The sequence below is a fragment of the Gallus gallus genome, chromosome 4 (genome assembly GCF_016699485.2).
Source record: "Gallus gallus isolate bGalGal1 chromosome 4, bGalGal1.mat.broiler.GRCg7b, whole genome shotgun sequence".
Taxonomy (NCBI): Eukaryota; Metazoa; Chordata; class Aves; order Galliformes; family Phasianidae; genus Gallus; species Gallus gallus.
In genome coordinates this window covers 11,049,403-11,064,040 of record NC_052535.1, presented here as the reverse complement: position 1 = coordinate 11,064,040, position 14,638 = coordinate 11,049,403, and the positions used below count along the sequence as shown (strand labels likewise).

General features: G+C 48.1%; 1 long non-coding RNA gene across 2 annotated transcripts in view; it reads left to right on the top strand.

Moving 5' to 3' along the window:
• LOC107052075 overlaps positions 1-14,638 on the top strand; it is a 46,260-nt gene that overhangs the window by 29,048 nt on the left and 2,574 nt on the right. The window contains exons 6-7 of one of the 2 annotated variants that reach the window (XR_005859195.2): positions 5,453-12,155; positions 14,468-14,634. This is a non-coding gene — a long non-coding RNA (uncharacterized LOC107052075). Of the gene's footprint in view, positions 1-5,452; positions 14,635-14,638 lie in introns of both variants that reach the window. The other variant, XR_005859194.2, reaches the window with a different exon arrangement.

Here is a 14,638-nt window from a genome sequence, read left to right as displayed (position 1 = left end):
ATTATTCAAACCCTTTTCTCTCTTCTTTTCCTTTCTTTCCTTTGCACCGCGATTGGATTGATCGAACCCATCTTCATTATCTCCCCTTCTCCTTTCTCTCTTCTGGCCCCTACTGGGGATTCCTGACTAAACTATGGCAGGGCTCAATTGATCCTCTGCAATTCACTCGCTCCTCGCGAGGAGGAAAAACTGCACCGCTGCATAATTCAGAAAGCAAACACAGAGAGGAGAGGGCGAGAGGAAAAATCAATACGGCTACAACTGATCCTGCAGATAAATGAAGCGGCGAGTGCTGGCGAGGGGGAGGATCCCTGGCAGCAGCAGGAGTGAGCGTGGAGAAAGTTCAGCAACTTGAAGAGGGATGCAGAAGTTAGATGGGCTCAAAGCGCTTTTGGAGAGGGTCAGGAAGGAAAGGGAGCTGTGGTCTAGCCCTGAAAACGCCCTGAGGCACAGGAGATCCTCAGGAAAAACTTCTGAGGAAAGGTGGCGAGATATGGGAACAGGCTGCTCCATGGAGACGGAGTCACCGTCCCTCGAAGTGTTCAAGAAATGTGGAGATGTGGCACTGAGTAACATGGTTAGTGGGCACGGTGGGATGGGCTGATGATTGGGTTAGATGATCTTGGTGGTCTTTTCCAACCCTAATAGTTCTATGATCCTATGTGCAGGAGGGACTGTGTGTGTATCACTATGCCATGTTCACAACTGCCTCCTCTCTCCCTGCTGGGAGATTATTTTACCCAACTGGGTAGAAAAGCAGTCTTCCTCCTCTCCATCCTCCTCCTTCAGGGCTGCTTCCCAGCCCAAGCTGGGTTAATCCCACACTGCACCCCACAACCTCAGCAGTTCCCAAATACCTCCATAAATATATTTTCTTGCCTGGATCCTGCTCTATCTCTGAAGTAGGAAAGAAAATGAAAAGAGCTCGAGGCTGTGCAGTACTGAGCCCTAGGGCAGAGCATCACTGCCCAGTGGAGCTCCTGCTCCACGGACCATTTGTTGCACTGTGGGAGAACTCTGACTCCCAGGAGGCAGAAGTCATGCAGGCTTGTCCTGTGGAATATAAACCTTCCAGGTACAGGGCAGAAAAGGAATTGGGAATCCTTCCTGCATGGGGGATATAGGCTACTGACTGGTGACCTGAAGGGGAAGCAGCAACCCTTTTTCTACTTATGAGTGATGAGTTGGTAAAGGGAGTGGGCAGCTCTGTAAGGGATGTGCTAGGCAGGTGAGCATGGGTATTTGTGTTGCACCAAGAGCAGTCTCACATCACCCTTCCTGCATATCCAAGATAGCAGAAATGGGGGTAAGGGAGTCAGGAAACCAGGAAATGGCATCTCTTGGACTGTCTTGGCACCCTGGGGAGTCTGACAAATGGCAAGGAATATCACTCTCTGCTGGGTTGGCTGTGGTTGTGTCATTTCCCTGTTCACACTCAACAACAAGCCTGCCAAAACTATGCCAAGAGGTGTGCAAAAGCCTTCTATTTTTAGGTGGCTGGACTTAGGATCTACCTCCATTACTGGGAGGGGTGGCTGACTCTCATGGGGAGGAGCATGCTATCTTCTGGTATTGAGAGCTGCTAGGTGGGCTGAAAACATCTGATTTTGACAAAGGGAAACAGAAATAACAACCCTGTGTGGTGGAGCTGCCCTCTAAGTCTTCCCAGTGTTTCCATTTCATCACCTTTTTTCCTCTATCTGAGATGATGCAGCAACGATAAAGTTGGAGTACTGAATTATCTGGGCTTGAAATCAAATTTGGGGTGAGGACAGCAAGATAAAGGACACCGTAGCCAAAGCTCTGCCTGAGCAACCAGGTATATCCTCTCTTTGAAGCCGAATTTTTGAAGCCAAGCCATCCATTCCTGCCCTCAAGCAACTCAGAAAATACAAAATATTACATAACAAATCTTAATAAATACATTAAATCCTTAAAAAAAAAAAAAAAAAAAAAAAGAATAAATAGGAATCTCTGGGCTATGTAGACAGTCCCATTGAGTGCCTAGGAATGACGTAGTGAGAAGATCCTTGCCCGTGGCAGTGCGTTGTCATTGTCAGGCAGTGCTCAGCCCTTTCTGGCTGGTAATGGATCCCCGGAATGCCCTGAGCTGGTGTCTCCAAGTGTGGTGAGATCTGCAGAGCTGCATCGAGGTTTCCTGAAGCCGGGAGAGAGAAAAGGCTTTTAAGACAACACTGCCCTGTATTTTAAAATGATTTAAGAACCCAAAGAATAGCCCAGCACTGGGTTTGCCAGCAGAGGGGATGGATTATTGTCTTAAAAGCTTTTAAATGCGTGTGATAGAAAGGGGAAATACAGCTGCCTCACTGAAAGATATTGCTGTGGTACTGGCTTCCAAGCTGCCAAGCACCACTTTAACTCTTATTTGCAGCTCGAAGACAATTCTGCTCCATGATAGCATCATTAAGGATCTTAATTCAGACACCCAGGAGAGAGGTTTCAAATGACTTGGGGTGATAAGAGAGGAAGTGAAGATCTTAGGGCTCTTTGGTCACCCTGGTGCCTGAGTAAGTTCTCAAATAGTAGGGCTAGTTGGAGCTCAGCTCACTTGTGCAAATCTTGCCTTTTCTGGTGTCCACAGATAATTTCAGTATCTAAAGGGGGGCTGTAAGAAGGAAGGGAACAGACACTTCAGCAGGATCTGTTGTGATAGGACAAGGGAAATGGTTTCAAACTAGAAAAGGAGAGATTTTTGACTGGATATAAGGAAGTTTTTTACAATCAGGGTGGTGAGGCACTGGCACAGGTTGCCCAGAGAGGTGGTGGTGTCCCATCCCTGGAGACACTCAAGGTCAGGCTGGATGGGGCTCTCAGTGCCTGATGGAGCTGTAGGCTCATTGCAGGAGGGTTGGACTGATAGCCATCAGGGGTCCCTACCCACTCAAAGGACTCTGTGTGGCTGACTACCTTTCTTTTCAGGCACACTTGTGCAGCACACCACACCCAAGACACGAATGGAGGATGGCACAGAGAGCCTTGTGCAGGAGGTCTTGGACAGCTGCAGAATTCAGACATTACTTCTCCTTGCTCTCAGAGCACTCACAGCTGTGAAGCTCTGAATCAACACTTCTGAGACTGCTTTTCTCCACTGCTCCAGAGAAGTGCTTGGATAAGTCTGTCCCCCAGCACTAAAATGCCGAGGGCTGTACTGCGTGCCTGGGGCGCTGACTCCAGATGTACTGTCTTGGTGCAGTCTGCAATGCTACCCCAAACCATATTCCCAGTTACTCCCTCTGTGCCAGGCACTTTGCACTGAACAGTGTCCAATTTTCTGCTCTGCTAAAATTTGCAGCACAGATCTAGACTCCTCCATTTGGTTTTCCCCTGTGCTGCTGGAAAACTTGTGCACATCCCAGCTGTTCACTCGCATTGGAGCCAGCTGCCTCTTGGCTGCTGTTGGCTTTCAGGCCGTTTGCACTTCTAGTCTGAGCAAGATAGCACTTGTCCTGAGTATTCTGCTCTTGGAAACTGTTGGATCTGCAGAAAGTGACAGTTATAAGAGTAAGAAGCTGCAGAGCTGGAGACAAGATCCAAATTCCCACAATTATTTGTGTTGCTGCGTGCTGCTTGGCCACCTGCCCACCTGGTGGTGGTGCCAGGGTCTGGAGCATAAAAAGGCTCTGAGTAAATTCTGGTCAAACCTCTGCAAGCCATTATCCTACATTATCCAGGCAGGAGCATGTCCTTTAAATGAAAGCGATCCTGGTGGCTTTCCCCACATTAAATTCCTTGTATGCTGTGTGCTCCCCCTGTCTTTCTGCCCTCCAGGGAAGGCTTTTGTCTTCTGCCGCTGTGCTACACGTCTCAACTTTTGTCATCCCTCAGATTGCCTGAGGCAGTGGAGGTGACCTTGTTGCTGAGCTTTCGTTTCCCTTTTACATGGGAAGACTCTTCCTCCTTTGAGCCGCTCGTCGCTGTGCTGTGAAGCTCGTTTTCCTCTCTTGTCATAACACGTCTAGCTCAAGCAGGATTTGGCCATGAAAGACACCAAAGAGAGGGCACTGTATCTCATATGAGCAGCATCCGGTCTGCCTGCTCTCTAGCCATCCTGCAGTTGCAGAAGGCCATGGTGTGCAGTGTCTGAGCTCAGGGCATATAACCCCCTCCCAAACATCTGTCTGCTTCTCACCAAGTCCTTCCTACCCCCAGAATAACCTCGAGGTGGTCTATAGAGGATAAAAGGCTGCTCAGGATGAGTTGTTGCAGGTGGAATGAGTGTAAGGTATTGGACAGTTGCAGGAGAAGTTTAGGAGCTTTGGTGGCCAGCCTATGCCGGATTACCAAAGCTGATGGAAGAAGCATGGCAGCTTATCTGCTCTGAAGTGGAAACCATTGTGTGCCTCTGGCCACTTCTGTTTCCTCTGCCTGCCTTTGTTCTAGGTCTTATTTGAGAAGGGGGTTGGAGCAGTGATATTGTTTCAAAGATATAAAAGTTTTGAGCACTTAAACTTGGGGTGGCTGGTCTGCCTAAGGTGCAGTCTTTCATGGTATTCACTGCTTATGTTCATGTTGATGCATGTGAGCTCAGGCCCGTCCTCTGACTATGCCAAGATGGATGCCTTGTGGTCAAGCATGTAAAACAGCCCAGAACAGATGGATGGATTGTTTCAACTATGCTTTTGAACGAGAAGAACTCGTTTTTCTGCCATGGGTAATCTGGGCTGTGTCCTATTTTGAACCTGTTCTGAGGAGTAAAGTCAGAGCCATGTGCTGTCCAGCCCAAATTTTGGGGCCTGGCTCAGGAGTAAAATCAGGCTTCCCAAGCCTGCAGCATGTGTTGGGCCACTGCATCTTGCTGAAGAGAGGAGAGGGTAGTCCTGGTTAGGAAACAGCAATATTCACTGGTCCCATGGAATTGAGTCATGGCTACTGCCTGTTCTTTGACATTGATTTGAAGGTTTTTAGATGTGTGTGAGGGCAGAAGGGAGTATGCTGGTGAACGGAAAGGGCGATGAGGTTTTGAGCTCTCTGTGAGCCCTCAGTGCTGCTTGCTGCATCCCGTTGGGTCATCCTGGCCCTGCAGACCCATCTCTCCAGTGTGCCCACTGGAGGGTCTTCATTGACCACCTCTCAAGATCCAGATAGTTTACCCTGACTGCATGTATGCTCTTCGCTGTGCATAAAAGAGCTGGCGTGATTTCAGATGGAACCAGAGAGAAATGTTAACTCTGAAAACAAGGGCTTTTCTCTGCCTTGGCAAAACTCCACGTGAATGTCCTGTTCCACTCCTTGTCTGTGGACTAACATTTCACTGATAATTGACAGTGAGAGCAAAAGGTGGATTTTCTGCATAGGGTCTCAGTGCTATTTGCCCATTGGGATTTGTTTACTAATAGTGACAGATAAGAGAAAAGGGGAAATGGGCTCTGTGCTCAGATAATTAATACTTCTCTCCAAAACGTTGAGCTTAGTTTCCAACACTCTTTCTTAGGTGGGAAGGACGTCGACACCTGAAATTCAGCAAGACTGTAAGGGCTCTTCCTCCTCCAGCCGAAGCCCGGCAATTCAGAAGTCCGTGTTCGGAAGGACTCCTCAGCTATTCTCTTTGATCCGGCAGCCAGGAGAGGGAGCTCGGCATCCTACTCCCAGGCTCCACTCGCCCAACATCACTGAAGACAATGTTGATGATTCTTTTGTTCAACAAATAAAAGAAGTGGTTCCCACGAGGGAGCCGTGTTGGCAGCTGCTTTATGCGGGCTTAGGGGAATTGCGGATAATCGATGCTTGCCAAAGGCAAAATGGACAGCACCAGTGGAAGAAAACAAAACTAACTCTCAGGCTGCTAAGAGATTATTGCATGCAGAGGGACCCGTTTTGGAAGTCTGGAGTGTCTTCAGTCCGCACAGCCACCAATGGGAGCATCAAGCACTCAGGACCAGTGGAAGGGCATGAGGCTCAACTTGGCACCTTGGACTTCCATCACCAAAAGCCTGAGGAAAGTCCTCTTGGTAAAACCCTGGGTTCTCTCCAGGAGCAGTGGGCACTCACAGTCCTACTTGAGCTCAGCGAGGGCAACTGGATATTCAGTGATTTTTATATTTCAGTGTTGAAGCATGAGGACAGTCACCTAGCTTTTGGTGTCAGGAAGTTGAACGTTCAAAGCATCAGAATGGAAACAGATTCCCAAATGTACTGAATGTTGGTGGAAAGAAAGCACTTTATAAACGGATAATTATTCAGTGCCAGTCTGCCAGGACTTCAGTAGGATTTCGAGTGAGACATTTCTATAGATAAAAGTAATTTTTAAGAAGAGTTCCATACTCTTAGCACAAAACTTTCTGAGTTTAGTGATGCCATTTTAACTGGTTCTGGCTATTAATAGTGCTGTGATTCCTGGGTTTGTTGGAAATGTGATCCCCACATCCAGAGATGCTGGCTCACCAGCTGTCATTGGTCCTGGGGGTATCCTTTCCTGATGTAGTCTTGGTTCTGTTTCTCCTGTAAATGTCTGTATTTGTATACACTGATCCCTAGTGATGGATTTCTTCATGGACTGTGTTCCATCAGCCATTCCCAGAGCTGCTGTAACAGCACAAATACACATTCCAGACACATTTTCATCCAAATCTAGTGTGGGTGAGGACAGAGCCTGGGACAGCCAGCCTAATCCTGACAGATAATTTTTCCCTGGGGCTAGGGTGAAGAAAAGTTATTCTGAGAGTGCCAGATGGGCTATGGAAACATCCTAACAATACCTGTAATTAACATATCCAGTGCTCCTTCACCTAAGAGCTTTCAGGATGACTCACACACCCACCCTACAGATCCCTGCAGGGTCAGGTGCTGCCTAAGCTGAATGAGAAAAAGGATGCAGGCACCCTCATTGGAGACAGCTCAGAGCAGAGCTGCAGTGACTAGGGATGTTAGCTCTGTTTTTAGCTGAGCCAATCTCCTTTCTCTCCACGAAAGCTCAGTGCAGGGAGAGAATGTTATCCATTAACCTTCCAGTATGCAGAACCTAGTGTTGTCACCCGGCTCCTGGTGAGTGGTGTCAGACATGGCTGGCGTTCCTCCATCGATATCTTCAATTACAGTGGCACTTCAGCCATTCCTAAGAGCATTTGCCATTTACACAGTGGATTTCTCTACCTGTGTGGATCTCACTGGCACGAAAAATGAGCATGTTTTCTGAATATACCCTCATCTTGGAGAAGAAGCAATGCCAGAAAGACCAAGAAGCCAGAATTCTGCATCTTGCAGGCAATTCAGATGATTTGCACAGTCCTCATCATTAAGTTCATACAGCAAAGCCATCAGACTGTGTGTTCCTTCCTTCAGGCGGTCCTTCTGCTGATGAGCTGTTCTCATCCTTACAGATTGCTCAGTGCTGTGAGATACCAGGTTGGATATCAGGAAAAGGTTCTGTACCAGAATGTGGTGGACATGGAACAGGCTCCCCAGGGCAATGGTTACTGAGCCAACCTGCTGGAGTTCAAGGGGTGTTTGGACAATGCTCTCAGACATAGGTCTGATTTTTGGGTTGTCCTGTGTGGAGCCAGGAATTGGACTTGATGATTCTCATGGGTCCTTTCCAACTTGGAGTGTTCTATGATTCTATGTGGCCTGAGGTGCTTTCTTTCCTAGAAGCCATCTCACCCATCAAAAGACAGAGCCTCTTTCCTAAGATCCTTCTGTCAGACAGGCATCTTCCACAAGGCTTTTATATTAGCACCAGTAAAGTGAATAAGGAGTTATATACAAGTATATTTAAGATATTACACAGAATCATTCGAGTTGGAAAGGACACTTAAAGGCCATCATTCCAGCCCCCCAGCAATGAGCGGGGACACCTACAGCTCCATCAGGTGCTCAGAGCCCCATCCAGCCTGACCTTGAGTGTCTCCAGGGATGGGGCACCACCACCTCTCTGGACAACCTGTGTGAGTGCTTCACCAACTTTATTGTAAAAATGCTCTTTCTTATATCCAATCAGGATTTATTCACCAACTTACCATTTTTTTTTCCCCATGCCTGAGAAATGGTAAGCAGCCTCCTTGCTTGTCATTTGTGGTCATGCTCATTAGCAGATCTTCACTCCATCATGAATATTGAGATTGGAGCTCATTTGCAATTGGTTGGCCGTATCACATGGCCGATCTCTGTCTCCTGGTTGGAAGGATGCCCATTCAAATAGAAGCATGTTTTCTGGGACTGCTCACGTATTGACTTTGAAATTTGTTTCCCACAAACATTTGTCCTCACAACCCAACTGCTTTGGCGGTGGAAGAAAGCAGGCATAAAAGAAACATGGGCATTTATAATTAAAAGGGAAAGTCCTTAGCTTTGTTGAATCTCCTACCGGAGGTGCCAATTAGAGCCTGCTGGATCCTGGATAGAGACACCTGCCCGCTTTTCTCAGCTCATTGCAGAGAGGTGAGCAGCAGGCACCACACCTGCAGCCCATCAGCAGGATATGCATGAGCCTAGCTCTCCTATCCTACAGCCAGACGGGCCCCAGAACTTTTAGAAACTGAAAGGCTGAATGAAAACATCAAATACCAAGACAGTTTTGCAGGAATATCAACTGGAAAAGAAAAACACGCACACAACTGTACCAATACCATCACTGGGCACAGACAGCTCCGGATTTTGTAGCTTCCAGACAAAGTCAGCAGCAACCGTCAGAATCTGTGTTTCAAGTCCGACCTTCTGCTTTTATCTATATTTTAAACCCCACACAAGGTATACAAGGCGAATGTTGCTGTTACAGTCAGAAAAGCCTAAATAATGGATGAAGAACAGAGGCTGCAAGGAGGGGGGGGGGGTGTAGAAAAAGAAAAGGGGGGGGAGAGAAAAAGAGAAAAAGATGAGAAAAGCTTGAGGAGAAAAAGAAAGAAAAAAGGGAGGAAGAAAATAAGAGAGGAAGAAGGAAGAAAAGAAAGAAAGAAAACGAGAGGAAGAAGGGGAAGAGCGCTCCAAATCATCTGGAGAGGCTGACACTGTCCGTGGAGCACTTTTTTCCTCCATTGCTGTGGTGCAGGACACAGAGTATTGATCTGGGATGTTGTGGGAATTGCTGCTCTCCATCCAGAGCCAAAATGGAGCATCCTCTCTGCTGCCTTTAGTGTAGCCCAAGCTCATCCTCCAAAGGGGACACATACAGGAAGGAGAGATCTGATGTTAAGCATGGTGAGCAAAGGCTGGACAGGGTTGTGTGGTGCTTGGAGGTGCTAAATGCCAGCAGCATTTATACTCTCTAGCACTGAGATGGGAGTTTGTGGGAAAGAGTTTTTCATCATGCAAGCATAGACAGGAAACTGCCCAGGCTCACACTCTCCTCCAAGCTAAAGTAAAGACCCTCTTTTGGAGTTGTCTAGGGATGCTTTTTGCCTTGCTTTCCCTAATTATACATATCTTTAGCTTTTTGTGATTAAGAGGGATAAAGCAAGTCTCGGAGCATGGAGGTGGTATTTGCCCATGGCAGTGTTTAGTTTCACCTGAGCCCCTCTAAGGACAATTCACATCTATTGCCATAATGCACAGCAGAACTCAGACCAGTGAAGAGAAAAGTGTTTGGGTGAGCTACATATGTGGAGTAGCTTGGAGGGCCTCTCTTCCGGCCTCACCAGCCCACAGAGGGATGCTGGCCCTGGCATGCAGGAGCTGAGAGCCTTACAAAGCACGATGCAGCCATCAAGGCTTGGCGCAGAGGCAAGCTGCACTTCCATTCCCTGCAAAGTGCACAGTCACTTGCCTGCGACTCCCTCCTGGTTTGTTTTAATTGCACTCTGGTATTCTCTCTATCCCTCCTTGTTTTTCAGGTGCTCATTGTTTCCAGCGTCTCCTTGCCAATCAACCTGTGTCCTTTCTCCTCTTTCACCTTTGGAAAGGTGCCCAGGAGCAGGTTCTTAGCAACTCGTCTATGCCAGTGGTCATGGTTTGTAACATGAAAGTGACTGCCTGACTCCAACCTCCACCATGATGTGCCGTGATCTGTCCCCAGCCACCAACCATTTGTGTCATTGATGCTTAGAAAAGATGTGTAGACCCAACCCTCTGCTAAGCAAGGGATTTTCTTGGCTGTAGAAAGAGCAAGGAAACAGCAAGCTGGCAAAAACTGAAGGCATGAAAGTTGGTCTGGAAGGGCATTGATCCATCAGAAGAGAGACAGAGATGTTCCCTCATTCATGAGCAGCATAGTAAGCCATGTCGATACAATACATTAGTAATAAATGGTGGGAGAATAGGAAGAAATAGCACATCCAAAGGGGATACCCAAGTACAAGTTCTAAGTGTTTCTTCTACCAGAACTGTGTCAATCATCTTCTTTAATGAGGCTTCAAACAAAGTCTGTCTGGAGCATCTGAAAGTCACTGTAGCAGCAAACGCAGTACAGGTGAGGGCTCACTTCTGTGTCACTAACTTGATTCAACCCTGTGGTAATTCCTCCTCTTGCTGAGGACCTGCAAGGACTATCATGTACTGACACTGATATTTAGGGAGATGGGTATGCCAGGTGTAAGCCTTAGAAAGGTGTCACCTCTGGGACCAAGGGTGGCACTGCCAACCACTACTTCATTGAAGGCTTGGGATGCCCTTAGGGTCCTTCACCTCATAACACAGCTGGGAACACAGCGTGGTTTATTGGAACATCCACGGGAAAATCCAAGACCTTGGGAACCCCATGAGATTTGCTATGGGGTGTAACCTGCAGAAAATTCAAAGCTTAGCATTCACCTGGTGCTTATAGTCAGGTGGTCAAGCTGAGCAGAGACAAACATTCAGCATGTAAGAACTGAGTGCAGGGTGGGGGTGAGAGGAATGGACTTATTTCAATTAAACTTTCACTTAATACTTGGAACAAGAAAGGCAGAGTTAAAGCCCACCGTGAGCCTAGCTGCTGATTTTATTTGTGTCCCCATAGGCTTTCCAGAGAGCAGAGGGAGCACTTGTGTAAGACCCAGGTTGCAGGAGGATTGATACAGGGTGCATTCACCCAGCCATCCCGAGAAGAATTTGTGGCTTTGGCTCCTTTCCAGGCAGAGAGCTGGAAGAGCACTGTCCAACTCATTGGCAAGCATGCAGGGCAAAGCTCCATTAACAAATGCACCAAGCAAGACGCCCTGCAACTGGCTCCTTAACTGTTTGCTGGGAAGCACTTGGTTGGAGGATGGTGAAGTCCAGCACATCTGTGAGTGAAGGAGGGAGAAGATAGAGTGTGAGAAGAAATTGGTCCAACTCAGGTTGGATATTAGGAAAAAAACAGCTTCTCAGGAGAAGTGGAGAGGCAGTGGCACGGGCTGCCACATCACAGGGAGGTGATGGAGTCACTGTTCCTGAAGATGCTCAAGAGATGTGTGGATGTAGCACTGACGGACATGGTCAGTGGGCATGTGGGGAAGGGTTGGTGGTCAGACTTGGAGATCTTAGAGGTCTTTTCCAACCGTAATGATTCTACGATTCTATTATCTGCACAGCCTGCTAAAGCCAGGTGGTCAGGAGTCACCAAGGATGTCATACAACGTATCCTACCATGCTGTGGTCCCAGTGAAAAAGAACAAAAAAATAAACTGAAGTTTTTCCCTAAAAGCATGTTAAAATCCTCGTCTGAAATAAAATGACCCAAACTGGGGGTGTAAAAGCACTGGGAGTTGATCCCACGAAGACTCAGCCTGCTGAGCTGAGATATTTGTTTGGGGAAGAGAGGTCAAGCCAAGAGGAAAACCCATTCCATGACCCAACAGAGCATTCACCAGGGACTCTGCTAAGCCTGCCCAGCCAGGACTCAGAAATCTCCACACTCCCATGATTTCAGCAATTGAAGGCCACGGGCACTGGCAGCAGTGCCTAAGCTTTAATTGAACCTTTGCTCTAAGCGCGGCACAAAGAACAAAGCCCTGTAGAGGGAGCTTTAAGGTTTCCTTAATTTAACCAAAATATCCTGCAGCCCACTTAACGGCACATTATGAAGTTTTATCATGAATAATTAACACTGAACTACAATTGACATCACGAAGCATGTGGCTGGCTCAGCGAGTACCTCCCGACAGTCAGTTGGTCAGCAGAAGAGGGGGGGGCACAGCCACCATGGCAAACATCAGCCCCTTCCAGCAGCAAGGGGAGGCTTAGTGCAGCTGCTCCTGGTGCTCAGCACAACAGATGTTTAACAGCACCATTCCAGATGAGGAACAAAGGTAAAAGATTGTTTCTAATCTGATTGTTTCTGACCTGGGGAGGACTATGGGCAAGATTTGGGATTGGGTACACTACGGTGATTAGTTTGTAGCTGTGCCCTCCCAGGCTGGTGCAGCATCTTGTTTTGATGGCACACCAGCTCTCAGATGAAAGACAAGCTGGCTTTTCTGATCCTTTACAGTCACTTCTGGCAACTTCTGTAGGATGTCAAGAAGGGAGGTCCATTCTCAGTGGTCTAAGCTAGTCGCCATGCCCTGCCTGGCACAAGGAACCTGCTCTGTCCAAGCTGCTGCCTTAAGGGTACTGCAGAGCTGACTTCCAGCAGTGTCAGTGCCACCTGGAGTGATGGTCTTCATAACAAAGGAGCTGATAATAAAATTTCCAGAGGGAAAACTTCCAAAAAAAAATAAAACACCAAAAGACAACAAACAAACAAAAAAACAAAAACCAAACCAGCCAATCAATAAACCATCGAAAAGAAAAGAAAGGAAAAGAAAGGAAAAGAAAGGAAAAGAAAGGAAAAGAAAAGAAAAGAAAAGAAAAGAAAAGAAAAAGCCCACATCAGAGCTGGGCTCCTCCATGAGCTATGGGAAAGGCAGCTCAGCATTCCATCAGCGTGCCCCCCTGCACCCCCTGGTGCTGCTTTGCACCCCTTGGGGCTGTGTCCCTGCCTCCCCACCTGCCTTCACACCTGCAGCACAAAGATGGCAAGCAGAGTGGCTGCACATGGAGATGAATTAGTGATGGGCAGAGAGCTGACCCTGCGTCCTGCTGGCAGGGCTGCACAGCTGCTGCGGGCTGCAAATGGTTGCAGGGCAGATGATTCCCATCATTTTGGCTGCAGAGAGTATCTAGATCTTATCCACTTTCCACCCCCCTCCTTAAGCTGTGTCTTTTAATAAAGACATAGAAGCAGCGTGCTTGAAGAACTCGCTTAGATCTGAACCAAACAGCACAGCTAAAGTAAGGAAAAATCCATGCGAGAACACAGAGGTTGTCAGCACTCCCTTATGCTTGCTGCAGGAGAGCAGTGTGGTGCTAAGCCTGTGCGTGGCAGGCACCAAGTACAGCAGCCTGTGAGGGAGAAACTCAGGCAAAGACTATTGAAACATCTCCGGGAAGAGCCATCAGGAGCCATTAGGCCATGTAGAGGAGGATGTGCTGCCTGCGCATCTCCCAGCTGGGAGCCTTCAGTCTCTGGTGGGAGAGGCTGGAGCCGGGGACTCTTTCTGCTGATGGTTCAGCTCCAGCCTGTCTGCCTGAGCAGACCCATGGGATGGGATAGATGAACCCTGAGGCTCAGAGCGTGCGGTTGGCCCATTCCCTGAGGGCTTTCCCCAAGGAGCTGCAAAAGGCGAGGCTCATCTGATGCTGACTTGATTTGGGGGTCTGCTCCAGCTCATGCCATCTGACGAGCATCCATCGCCATCAGGACAGGCTGCTGCAGCGTGAGGCCCCTTCAGGATCTGAGCTCAGCAGGTTGGCTCGTGTGCCCAGCTGGTGGGAGCCAGCCTTCTTCCCAACCTGTCCTAACCTGCAGAGGTGGGAAGTGTGAAGAGCCCCTCCTGATCCTGCTGAAGGACCTGTTCTAGACCATGCCAGGGCATCAACCCTTTGACAGTACCTGCGGGCCACTTTCTTAGCAGAGCCTTGCACAGAGAGGGGTCTGTGCTGTCCTGAAATAAGTTGAGAGGTGAGTAGAGGGCGTAACTTCAGAGCTGTCTGATAGTGGGAGTATACAGGTGAGGACAAGGCAGTGAGAGTTCTGAGAACACCTCAATGGCATTGATTTATGATTTTTAGTGCATCTCCCCCCTCTGTGTGCTTTACAGCACTAAAACCTCCCAGTGTCTACAGAATCCCCACCCCTCTGTACGGAAAGGTCACCAGACATCTCCTTCAGTTGGAGCTTTATTTGATGTGGGTTTGCATCTCCATTTAAGCAGTAGATACATGCAGAGAGGAGAGGATGTGCTTTCCTGGAGCCGGTGCTGAATGAGGCAGAGGTTCTGCTAAGAGGGTTCGGACAGGTGTTGCTGCATGGCTGAGAACACGCTCTGCAAAGCAAACTGATTCACGTGCAGCACTCGGGCAGTCACAGAATGGTTAAGCGAGGTTTTGTACAAATACATCTGCTTTGCTTTTTCTTCTGTGAAACTGAATCCTGCCTTGCTTTGTATAAATAAAACATGGTTCTTAGTTGACATTTTCATATTTCTCAGAAAGCACTCATTTACCTCAGGCTGCTGGAAACTTTGGTGAGGTTCTGCAGGTGAAATACTGATTTCAGCTCTGATCTCTCCATCTCCAGGATCCCAAAGTTTCTGAAGTCCTGTGTGAGCTCACTGCTCTCTGACCCACAAAAGGACATGAAGTCGGACCCCTCAGCCCTTCCTGAGAGATTATGGCTGAAAATAAGGGGACGAGAGCAGACCCCAACCCTGGGACTCATCCTGCATGGCTTCAGTAGAGCTGTTGGTAA